At 48.0% G+C, this 13,358-nt stretch overlaps 1 long non-coding RNA gene across 1 annotated transcript; it reads left to right on the forward strand.

The window, feature by feature from the left end:
* The first annotated feature begins 5,994 nt into the window (after positions 1-5,994).
* Positions 5,995-7,065, forward strand: LOC119273454. Its single transcript, XR_005134856.1, has 3 exons — positions 5,995-6,125; positions 6,341-6,463; positions 6,898-7,065. It is a non-coding gene; the product is annotated as an uncharacterized LOC119273454 (long non-coding RNA).
* Positions 7,066-13,358: the final 6,293 nt, after the last annotated feature.

Raw genomic sequence — 13,358 nt, forward strand, 5'->3', positions numbered from 1 at the left:
CGGGCCAATCGTTGATGGTCACGAACAGCAACGCCTTAAGGTTAAATTCCTCCTGTCTGTGCTCATCCCACGTACGTACACCGTTTCCATTCCACAGCTGTAAAAGTTCTTCAACTAATGGCCTTAGGTACACATCAATTTCGCTGCCGGGTTGCTTAGGGCCTTGGATGAGAACTGGCATCATAATGAACTTCCTCTTCATGCACATCCAAGGAGGAAGGTTATACATACATAGAGTCACGGGCCAGGTGCTGTGATTGCTGCTCTGCTCCCCGAAAGGATTAATGCCATCTGCGCTTAAAGCAAACCATACATTCCTTGGGTCCTTTGCAAACTCATCCCAGTACTTTCTCTCGATTTTTCTCCACTGCGACCCGTCAGCGGGTGCTCTCAACTTCCCATCTTTCTTTCGGTTCTCACTGTGCCATCGCATCAACTTGGCATGCTCTTCGTTTCTGAACAGACGTTTCAACCGTGGTATTATAGGAGCATACCACATCACCTTCGCAGGAACCCTCTTCCTGAGGGGCTCGCCGTCAACATCACCAGGGTCATCTCGTCTGATCTTATACCGCAACGCACCGCATACCGGGCATGCGTTCAGATCCTTGTATGCACCGCGGTAGAGGATGCAGTCATTAGGGCATGCATGTATCTTCTCCACCTCCAATCCTAGAGGGCATACGACCTTCTTTGCTGCGTATGTACTGTCGGGCAATTCGTTATCCTTTGGAAGCTTCTTCTTCAATATTTTCAGTAGCTTTTCAAATCCTTTGTCAGCCACAGCATTCTCTGCCTTCCACTGCAGCAATTTCAGTACGGTACCGAGCTTTGTGTTGCCATCTTCGCAATTGGAGTATAACCCTTTTTGTGATCCTCTAACATGCGATCAAACTTCAGCTTCTCCTTTTGACTAATGCATTGCGTCCTTGCATCGACAATGACCCGGCGGAGATCATCATCATCGGGCACATCGTCTGGTTCCTCTTGATCTTCAGCAGCTTCACCCGTGGCAGCATCATTGGGCACATCGTCTGGTTCCTCTTGATCTTCACCAGCTCCCCCCGTCGCAGCATCACCGTATTCAGGGGGCACATAGTTGTCATCGTACTCTTCTTCTTCGCCGTCTTCCATCATAACCCCTATTTCTCCGTGCCTCGTCCAAACATTATAGTGTGGCATGAAACCCTTGTAAAGCAGGTGGGAGTGAAGGATTTTCCGGTTAGAGTAAGACCTCGTATTCCCACATTCAGTGCATGGACAATACATAAAACCATTCTTCTTGTTTGCCTCAGCCGCATCGAGAAACTCATGCACGCCCTTAATCTACTCGCGGGTGTGTCTGTCACCGTACATCCATTGCCGGTTCATCTGCGTGCATTATATATAATTAAGTGTCCAAATTAATAGAAGTTCATCATCATCGAGAGGAGAAAGCTTAAGTAGTGTGGCTCGGGCATTCCATCGAACACCTCATGTGCATACGAGGTGAGCTAGAGCACCACAAAGCCCTCTCCCCCTCGGCCAGAAAAAACAGAGCACTGTGCTCTGCTCTTGCACGAGGCGGTATATATAGGCACCTCATCGGTCCCGGTTGATGACATGAACCGGGACTAAAGGGAAGCCTTTGGTCCCGGTTCAAGCCACCAACCGGGACCAATGGTGGTGGGCCAGGAGCGAGGCCCATTGGTCCCGGTTCGTCCCACCAATCGGGACCAAAAGGTCCAGACGAACCGGGACCAATGGCCCACGTGGCCCGGCCGGCCCCCTGGGCTCACGAACCGGGACCAATGCCCACATTGGTCCCGGTTCTAGACTGAACCGGGACTAATGGGCTGAGCCGGCCTGGACCATAGCCCTGTTTTCTACTAGTGACACGTACGGTTGGGAAGACGTCTCCTCCTTCTTGATCCAGCAAGGGGGAAGGAGAGGTTGATGAAGATCCAGCAGCACGACGGCATGGTGGTGGATGCAGCAGGATCCCGGCAGGGCTTCGCCAAGCACAAGCGGGGAGGAGAGGTGTTACGGAGGGAGAGGGAGGCGCCAAGAGCAAGGTGCGGCTTCCCTCCCTCCCTTCCACTATATATAGGGGCTAGGAGGGCACATGCCCCCTTGGAGATCCCATCTAAAAGAGGGGGGCCTGGGGGCAACGGCCCCCTTAGGGTTTCCAACCAGGGGGGTGCATGCCCCCTCGGGGGGCAACGGCCCCCTAGGGTTTCCAACCCTAGGCGCCTTGGGCCCTTGGGTGGGGCGCACCAGCCCATTAGGGGCTGGTTCCCACGCCACTTCAGCCCATGGGGCCCTCCGGGATAAGTGGCCCCATCCGGTGGACCCCCGGGACCCTTCCGGTGGTCCCGGTACAATACCGGTAACCCCCGAAACCTTCCCGCTGGCCGAAACTGGACTTCCTATATATAAATCTTTACCTCCGAACCATTCTGGAACTCCTCGTGACGTCCGGGATCTCATCCGGGACTCTGAACAACTTTCGGGTTACTGCATACTAATATCTCTACAACCCTAGCGTCACCGAACCTTAAGTGTGTAGACCCTACGGGTTCGGGAGACATGCAGACATGACCGAGACGCCTCTCCGATCAATAACCAACAGCGGGATCTGGATACCCATGTTGGCTCCCACATGCTCCTCGATGATCTTATCGGATGAACCACGATGTCGAGGACTTAATCAATCCCGTATTCAATTCCCTTTGTCAATCGGTACGTTACTTGCCCGAGACTCGATCGTCGGTATCCCAATACCTTGTTCAATCTCGTTACCAGCAAGTCACTTTACTCGTATCGTAATGCATGATCCCGCGATCAACCACTTGATCACATTGAGCTCATTATGATGATGCATTACGGAGTGGGCCGAGAGATACCTCTCCGTCATACGGAGTGACAAATCCCAGTCTCGATTCGTGCCAACCCAACAGACACTTTCGGAGATACCTGTAATGTACCTTTATAGTCACCCAGTTATGTTGTGACGTTTGGCACACCCAAGGTACTCCTATGGTATCCGGGAGTTGCACAATCTCATGGTCTAAGGAAATGATACTTGACATTCGGAAAAGCTATAGCAAACGAACTACATGATCTTTGAGCTAAGCTTAGGATTGGGTCTTGTCCATCACATCATTCTCCTAATGATGTGATCCCGTTATCAATGGCATGTAATGTCCATAGTCAGGAAACCATGACTATCCTTTGATTAACGAGCTAGTCAACTAGAGGCTCACTAGGGACGTGTTGTGGTCTATGTATTCACACATGTATTACGATTTTCGGATAACACAATTATAGCATGAACAATAGACAATTATCATGAACAAAGAAATATAATAATAACCATTTTATTATTGCCTCTAGGGCATATTTCCAATAGCGGAGGCGTCATCACACGGGCTTGGCGGCGGCGGCGGCGTGTGCGTCGGCGTCGGCGGCCTTGTCGAGGGAAACTGGTTCAGGATGAGGCCGCGCTCCGCCAAGTACCACGCCTTGACCGCCTCGTTGGTGCTCTGGAGCATGTCCACCCCGCCCAATAGGAAAGCCAGGTCGGTGTTTCTCTTCTTCGCGGCAACGTTCGTCCGGAGCTGGTCGAGCTTGACGGCGCTGCTTGACATCAACGCCGACCACCGCACCTCGGTCTTCTCTTCACGAAGGATGGCTCGGGCCTGCGCGTCGGCGAGGCAGTGCTCGATGGACTCCTGCACTCGAGCGGTGGCCGCGTCGGTGTATTTCCCCTTCTTGGCAACTTTGTTGCCGTCCGGCCGCCCTTCCGATGCGCCAGGAGTCGGCGCGTCCGGCTTGTAGGTCTCCTTGGCCTTGTCGAGGGTGTGCTGGACTTCCGCCCACTTCTCGCACTTATCAATGTGCTTGTAAATGTGGAGGTACTTGAATTCAGCGTCGCTGTTGCTCTGCCGGTACAGGGCGAACATGCGCAACAACTACGCGGAGGAACAAACTGTTGGCGGGCGTACATGACGAAGAGAGGCGGGAGACCGGCGTGGCATACCTGATCCTCAACGCTGGCGCCGCTCTCTGGGTTGAGCCGCGACCTCCTCGACGACCCCATGCCATTTATTGCACGCCCCTGGATACGCCCCCAATGGTTCGCCATCGCCTTGGAGCCGCACTACATGTAGACGCCTTTGAAGTAGGGGTCGACGAGCTTGCGCTCGTCGAACTCGGCCTTGATGCGGTCCCAGTACGTCTTGATGCTCTGGTTCATGCCGGTCGTCGGGTCGAGGCAAACGACTTTCCATGCTTTGGCGAGGCATTCCTCCTCCTTGGACGCCCACTTGATGCGCGGCTCACCTGACCTGGCCGCCCGCTTCTTCTTCTTGCGCCCCTACGCCGGAACAGGCGTCGGCTCCTCCTCCTCCTCCTCCTCGTCGTCGTCCTCCTCCTCCTGCTCGTCCTCGCCGTAGACGTAGCCGAGCTTGTCGTCCATGCCGCCGCTGAGATCCACCACCTCGTCCTGGGTGACGAACCCGGGAGACGAGGCGGCCGCGGCCAAACCTGCCGCGATAATGTCGTCCATGTTGGCCTCGGTCTCGTCGGTGTCGCCGAGGTGCAAGAAGGGCAGCAGGCCACGGCGTAGAGGGGGCGTCGGGGAGGAAGCGTAGGCGGGCGGCGAGTAGTTGTATGGAGGGTACTGCACGCCGGCGAAGGCGGGAGAGGGCGTGTGCTGGGCCAGGTATCCATGGGGGAAGGTGACATTTGGGTTGAACCCACCGTGCGCCCGGCGAGGGCAATCCCCATGGCCGCGGAGAGCCGACGCCTTGCTTGCCCCAGGGAGCGTACTGGGCATGGCTTCCGGGTGGATTCATCATCCCCGCACGAGTCGCCTCGGCCTCGGCTTGGTCCGCCGATGAGGCAGCCGCAGCCGCGCGCGCCGCGTTGTCGTGGGCCTTCTTGGCGATGGCCCTGTTCCGCCGGTCGGCGGTGACAGCCTCCCGTCGCTGAACTTCCGCCCTCCACTCGGCATTTGACATGCCCGGTGGCTTGGTCGGCGGCGCCCTCGGCTTCCTCTGCTTCGGCTGGGCGACGGAGGCGGTCGCGGTTGCCGCCGCGCGGGGGGCGACGTACTTCTTCGGTGGCATGGTGGACGGCTGGGAGGCGAGCGGGAGGGAGATTGGCGGGAGGAAGGAAGAAAATGGGAGGGAAGTGGGGGAAAAGCGGGAAGAAATGGCGGGAAGAGGCGCTCGACTCGCCGACAGGGCGGACCCACGCGCCCTTTTCGCTTGTGCCAGCGCCCCAGGCGCCCCCCAGGGTGGCGGGTTCGGCCTGGGTCCGCCGGCACCAGTTTCGGCCCGAGCCGGCGAAAAACGGGCTTCTGGGGGCGCGACTGGGCCGTTTTTTCGGCGCCGGCGCGGCAAAAACGTCTGGGGAGGGCCTGTTGAGGGCGCGGCTGGAAATGCTCTTATATTATAGAACCTGGATTATATGGTGCATAATTGATCCAGACAGGGCTTGGTTGTGATCCCCTAGTCTTTCCTGTATGTTTTTTGCTGGGTCAGTAACAACTGACGGATGAAAAATTTATCCCACGTTAGGAGTAGGAGGCACTACTAAACTTTGTAGCGATGCTGAAGCAACGGATGACACCAGAAACAAACTGTCACTAGTTTCCAGTTCGATGCTGAATTATGAATGAATGCCTAGATAAGTTAGATTTCGTGTTGCTGACCGACTGCTGTTTGGGCCCTTCGCGCGGCGTCGTCTCTTCCTTTCACGAAGTTTGTTGTTTATGTATTCTGACTAGTCGTTTACTATCTCTCTAGATAGTTTCTTAGATGGAAACCTCACAGAGTAGTTAGTGTGCAGCCAGAGTCCAGTATGATATCTCAATCTTGAATAAAGCATTTGAATTTAAGCTAGTAGATATTGAGCTCTGTGATTGAAGTGTCTCTGTTGAATACATCTAATCTGAACAATTTCACATTTGCTTCTCTAATAAGTAAGGTATGTTTTCATTTACAGGTAGAAGATAGCGACAGAGTTTGAAGGTATATGCAAAGATCTTCTCCTCCGTCGCCGTCCGCGACAAAGCTGTTGGGTGCATCCATCCATCATCTTTAGATCTGAGTGAAGAGGGCATCCGTCCATCTCAAAAGGTTTAATTTTTGTACCAGCTAATTAACTTGTCTATTCATCAGTTCCTCGAGTAATTGGAAAGGGGATTATATTAGACTGCTAGCTGATTCTTGGTGAAAATTGCTTTGCCTGTATGTATGTAGAGAGTCTTGTAGCAATTATTCTTAGAGTAAACCAGAGCAGTATTCGATGATATATTGTGAGTCACTGAAAATGTATATTGTTGTTTCTTCAGGATATGGATGACCATCTGAAGGTATGCAGGTTTCTTCCCAAACTTAACGACGAGATACTAGGTGAAAGAAATGCTCTCTACAAGGAAAGGTTGAGCAGCCTAGAGAATTTAGTACTGATCATGGTAAGGTTGACAAAGCCTAAAATCTCATTTTGATCCACGTTCAAAGATTACATAGTAGCATATATACTTGAAGTTGGCATGGAATATCAAAATTCAAAATAGACTTCTCCTATTCCCTGTTTTCAGAAGCAGTGGGAATCGATTTTCTGAAGTCCTTGGTTGTCTATTTCCCTATCCATGCAACAATAAATGTTGAACAGAATGTTAACTGACAAATATTGCAAGCATATATAGCTCAAATACACAAGTATAAATTTCTTGTATGCACCAAAACGACAAGATAGCATGCACACGTATAGATAGGGTATGCATTTAGTAGGTGTCTTTCCGTTTTGAAGATTCATAATAGACTAAAAGAGACTGATAAATGAAGAAAATACCCTACTCACAAGAATGCGAACTAACATGTTTTCACTTTACCGACGTGGGCACAGAGGTGATCGACGCAGACTACCGCGACCCGATGGGCGTCGTGCTCTTCAACAACTCGGAGGCGGACTTTGCTGTGAAGCCCGGCGACCGCGTCATACAGATGATTGTCCAGGTGATTGCGATGCCGGAGGTCACCGAGGTGGAGGACCTTGACATCACCGTCTGGAGGTCGTCGAGGTGGAGGACCTCGACGCCACCGTCTCGAGGTTGCCGAGGTGGAGGACCTCGACGCTACCATCCCGAGGTTGCCAAGGTGAAGGACCTTGACTCCTTGGTAGATACATCTAGAGAAGTGGTCATGTTAGGTTGGTGGTGGAACGTTAGGGAAGGTACCTACCTTTCGGTGACGGTTGTGTGCGTCTGATGTATAAATGGTATCTCGTGATCTCTTGGAGTTGAGATGTTCAATGTTGTATCCATGAATGTTGCAAGTGCTAAGATGGTTCTGTGACCTTCCTTTATTTTGCCTTGGATGTGTCTTGTTTTCCATCCATGAATATTGCATGTAATTTAAAAAAAAATTCTAATTACTTAGCAGTAGCGTGGGGAAGAATGGCATGCTACTAATACTTAGAATAGTAGTAGCATGGGGGAAGAATGGCACGCTATTAGTACTTAGAATAGTAGTAGCGTGGGGGAAGAATGACACGATACTAGTAGTTAGGAGTAGCTGTAGCGCGGGGTAAAAAATGCGCTACTACTAAAATTTAGCTGTAGCGTCGTAGCAGTAGCGCGGGCACCAGTTCTACTGATAGCCAAATAACCCACGCTACTAGTAGCCTTTTTCCTAGTAGTGAAAGGATCTGGTAATTCCGCACATATAAGGCCATCTATAAATGATGGCGAATGATCTTTAGTATCAGCCTTCAACCATACCAATGTATGTGTGTGCGGAAGACCCCTTTTCTGAAACTCCACAACATACAAATCTGCAAAAAAAGGTGACCCATCATGTTAACATCTAACATGCAACAATATGTAGACAATAATTTATGATCAATACAAAATACCACCAAAATGTACATGCCTGAATAGGACCAAATGAAGAACCATCTTTCACGCCATCCAAAAATTCATCAAACTTCATATTAAATACTCGAGTAGTAATGTCTGGTCGATCAGCAGCACTCTGTCCAGGCTCAGCAGCAAGAGCATCGGCAATCTCCTGCCACTTAGGATTGCATGTGAACGTAACAAATAGATCGGGAGCACCATACTCACAACATATGGCCATTCCATCATGATAATTTAGCAACATGTAATGTCGCCCACCAGTGAAACTGCCATGCAATATGAAGTGAACACCAATATTCTTTCCTGTAGAATTACCTTCACCCATTGCATCAGATATACCCTGATAAATCTCTAAACGAAGTTTATCTTCCTTCCGGAAATGATACTCCAAACGAAGTTTATCTTGCTTCCAGAAATGATACTCCAAACAATCAGATTCCACGCACGAGTATGCATTAACGACCCACTTGTTGGCCTAGACCACCGCAACTTGTATATGGGTTCACCTCACCCTCACGATAATGAAAATAGTAATTTTAGTACTCCAACATAGTAACTTCTCCACGGGAAGCTCTAACATCTTGGGAAACCGTAGTATTACCATTGTCGTCATCATCATCATAATCATCCAACTGATCAATAGTTGGAACACTTGCACCCACTGTGGCACGATGAACATTAGTATCAACATATTTGATCCCTAGATGATATAACTCTTATCCCCACATGGAAAGAGAATATGGTATTGGAAGGCCATGAGATTACAATTGAGAGCAGATATATGCTTCAGTCGACCAGAATGTGTTTCGGCAACAACATCAAACTTCCTACATTCAGGAGTCAAGTCACCCACTATAAGTGCAGCAACCTATGAAGCAGTAGGTCCAGAAAAACGTGTACCATGAGGACCGCCATCATCACCCAAAAAATGTATAGACACCTTGGACACATCAGGACTGCACAAACTTTGCCGAGCAATTCTAAATTTATGGACCAAACGGTGATGCATGTTCAACATTTGAATGAGGGCCGTCACAATTTCAAGATCAGGCTCAAGAGAACCATTTCCCTCTCTACCAAATACATTAATTCTGCTCCTGACCTCATCAGCAGAGTCCACCATATATAACTGCGCAAATTTTGGAGAAGAGCCTCCAATGGGTAGAAGTGAACCAATATGATGGTACACCACTCCATTCATTTTGAACACATAAGGAGCACCACCAATATTGATATTGTGATCAATCGGAGCACCCAATGAAACAAAACATAGAATTATACTGTCTAATCAACCGCATAAACCGACTGGAAATTCCATCTCCATCAAATCGCATTAAGCCATCCAATGGAGATGGCCAATCAGCAAACTTAGGCAACGAAAGTTTGCCACCACGACAACAACCTATATAAATAGGCTGGCGAGCATTCGCGTCTACATGGTACCTGGATCCTTCACGAAACCAGTATAAAGCCCCACACCTCTGGCAACTAAATTCCGGCCCACCATAATAGGAACAACCTCTAGATGTAGCTGCAATAACTCACATGATGAATTTTAAAATTTCAACAAAAATGGAGAGAAAAGTATAAGTGCAAACTAAATACAAAAAAAATCATCAAACCACATATATTAAACAAATATACCTTTAAGCAAAAGAATATGCTCCTTTGGTAAAGGAGGTTCCATCCCCCGAACTACAATGATAATTAACATGTAACCAATAAATAAGGAAGGCATTGAACACGTGATAAAACAGCACAAAAAAAATACATAACAAACCTTTCTTCCTTCCCGACCGGTAACTCCATATCAACCTCCGCTTGCATCGATTACGCAATATATCAGCATGTTCCATAACGGGAGTAGCCAATACTTGAACCAACAAAAGATAGCGAACAAAATTTTAACTATAGAACACACATAAAACACAGAATCTCTGGAGTACTAATTGCAGACTGAGGCACAAGATTTTTGGATGGCTTCTCCTACATGACCGAATTAACACAAGGAATATGCTACTTTGACGCAATATGCACCTCCCAGACTCAACCTGTGCTCTCTACTCTGACAATGTGGAAGAAACTCTACTTCACTTATTTTGAAATTGCCCATTTGCTTTGTCTTGCTGGGATTTCATAGCACCGGGGAGAACCATAAGTATCTCCACTTTTGATGAGATTGTTCTAATTTCTACTCGGCTTCCTAAAGATTTGGCACTGGATATTATCATTATGAGTTGCTGGAGTATTTGGTCAGTCAGAAATGACAAAATCTTCCGGTCTGCTCCACCGGCGATTGATTCATGGAAATTTCACCTGTCAGAAGGACTTTCGGCTGTGCAACTTCGAGCCACAGAAGACAAAGCAATCAAGGTTAAAGCATGGACAGATTTATATCTTTAATGGGTCTACCTATGATTCCTAGAGCAGGGATTGGTTGGGGACATTTGTCCCTTGTTTCATTCTTGTATTATAACTTGTAAAGTTTACACTTTTTATTAATGAAAATACCGTAGAACGATTGTTCTACGGTCAGGGCTAAAAAAAAACATAAAACACAGAAAATATCATCAACGCAGACTTAACCAATGGAGTAGGCCGATAGGACGAACCTAACTTGCGCAGTGGAACCACGCGTGGTCGATTAATTATGGACGGAGCACGAAATTGGCCAAGTCCAAGGCTCGAACCTTCGAAGAGACTCTGTCTCATATCACCAGCGGCCGTTCCTACAAAAAGGTGAAAAAACAAAATATGAAATAAATTCAAAAGATCAAATAAACAATGTGTAAAACAAAAAAAAACAACAGACCTGGATCATCAACGCAAGGTAGAGCCAGCTGCTGAGTAGCCGGACCAGCAGACACATACGAAGAGCCTCCTAAAAAACATATAAATCATGAATCAAGCAAAACCTAACCTCCAGCATGAACAACCAAGTATAACTTGGATAAAATAATACCAGGAAACAAGGTGGGACTACCAACAATAGGATCAACAGCAAATTCCGCAGCGTCCTGAGCACCAGATTAAGACGAAGAATGAGCTACGCGCAAACATTATTTATAAATAAACGAGAGCGTATATTAAAACAATCGACCAATAACTTACTTGCAAGCAGATAGCACGAAATAATAAATTGTAAAGAAAGCAGACACATGCACGTTGTCACATCAGCCTACACAATTGCGTACACGCACTGCTTGATCACAAGAAAGCCAGCTCGCATGTACTGCTAATCCGTCGACAAAGCACCCACCAAACATTTTTTATTACAAGAAATATACTGCAAGCCACTGGAATCACGTCAACCCGTAGCTGCATGCACGCGATCACGAAAGCATTTTTTAAAACAGAGGCTGCATGTACTTACCGGCAGGAGGGGAGCCAGGAATTTTCGCCAATGGGTTCATTCACTAACTAGCTGTCAAAATTCCGTATAAACCAAGTCCTACTTTGTGACATATCGCAACGAGATTATATCAGTCAAAGAAAGCACAATGAATAGAAAAATGATACGACTTATCACACATATTTGTTACTTTAAAATTGAAGAGCGCATAAATTACCAATCGGTTGAAATTATAAAATCGCTTGTACATATTATAAATAGAGTAGTACCAAATAAAATTCATATTTCAGATCCAGCTTCTCATCTTTCTGAAAACATTGAAGAAACTAACAAGTTAGTCTGGCAAGTTTAAAATAAAAGTGACATCATGTGAAAGAATCATGTAAAGTCACTTACATTTCAGAGTGTCCCTTTTCTATTTTTCATGGCCTTAAAAAGATCAAACACATCATCATTACTAATGGGAGAAAACATCACTTTCTCCACATAGCAAATTAGACAATCACTCGTGAACTGATCACCAATTTTGTTGCGCAACTTTTTCTTGACAATACTCATAGCTGAAAAGCATCTCCACGGATGATGTGGCAACTGGTAATATCAATAGCAGCTTTAGAAGATGATAGACCAAAGGAAAAGTAACATGTTTATTTGTCTACGCCATTAACCTCTGATCAGCCGGATCTTAGGGCAATTCATATGAATTAATCTCTTTCTTGATAGAAGGCTTCGGGAGACTACTGACAGCAACATTTGATGCACTTTTCTTACATCTAACGGGTGACCTTGATGTCCCCACATCATTATCTGGAATTCTGGATCAGGTGATCGACTTCTATTCTTTGAAAAATATCTTTCCATAGCCTACATCAGACAAAGTACACGAAAATAAGAATTAGAAAATTAGGGCAAAAGTTTCCTGTACTAGGCTATTAGATTTAGATTGGGTAGAACGTAAAGAGGAAAGAGGTAATCTGACTGCCTTCAAGGCTCGAATTAGGCTGCAGTTGAGCGCTTCCGTGCTTGTCGCTATCGATTCCGTCAGGCGTCGGCGTCGGCGTCTGAGGAGGTGAGGACGAAGCAACGGGCTAGGGCTAACAGAAACCTGGGCGAGACGGGAGAGAGAGAGAGGCGAGGAGAGTTGGGAAATCGATGAGGTGTGCGGCTGCCATTTGTGTGTTCATCGTACATACAGTTTTTTTTAGGATCTTTCATCGTACATACAGGTATTGATCTAGTAACAAACATGCCTGACAGTGGGCGTTTGGGCCTTTTTACTTGTCTATTCATGTGGCGTTAGCAGTTTGATAGGGTCAAGCTTAATTTTTTATTGGGGTCAGCCTAGTATGTCGTGCATAACATGCACGTAGCTGGCAAATTTCGCTGGGTTCATCTGAACCCAACGGTACAACGTTGGCTCCGCCCCTGCTTACCGGCAACAAAATTAACAGGACGCTTTCCTAAACGAATCTCTCGACGCCGACGGGGCAATTCACTGGTGGATGGACCCTGAGCTCTAGCCCCTGCAGAAAACGACCAGACAAACACCTAATTATACATTGAATACGCAGGAGAATTAACAAAAGACCACCGGTTAAGCCAAGCCTACCAGCAGGTGCGGAGCCAGCGGGATGACGACCACCATGCACTAAATGATCATCGGGTAGCCGGCTACCAATAGCACCATCCGCCATGGGTGCACCACGATCTCGTCTACGACCAACGACAGCCCCACGGATTCCAGGAGGACGCCCCGGACGGCGAAGGCCGGAGCCAGCGGGATGACAACCACCATGAACTAAGAGCAACTTTAATGGGACGATCCATTTCATCCGCGGCCATCCGTTTGGGTCGGCGCGGACAGAAAAGGCGGCCCAACGTGTCGACCTAAACAGACGCGCGTCCGTTTTTCGTCCGTGGGCGATCCATTTCTGGCCCATTTTTAAATCTGATTTGTGTCGGCGTGGACACGTGACGGACGCACGCGTGCTTGCCTACTTCTGTCCCCGGGTCCGTTGGTCTGTGGCACATTGACGTCCCGTCTCATCCTGCGGCCAACAAAGCAACCCTCCCGCCTTCTCCGTCGCAAGGGCCGCC

The sequence above is a fragment of the Triticum dicoccoides genome, chromosome 3A, assembly GCF_002162155.2.
Source record: "Triticum dicoccoides isolate Atlit2015 ecotype Zavitan chromosome 3A, WEW_v2.0, whole genome shotgun sequence".
Classification (NCBI taxonomy): Eukaryota; Viridiplantae; Streptophyta; class Magnoliopsida; order Poales; family Poaceae; genus Triticum; species Triticum dicoccoides.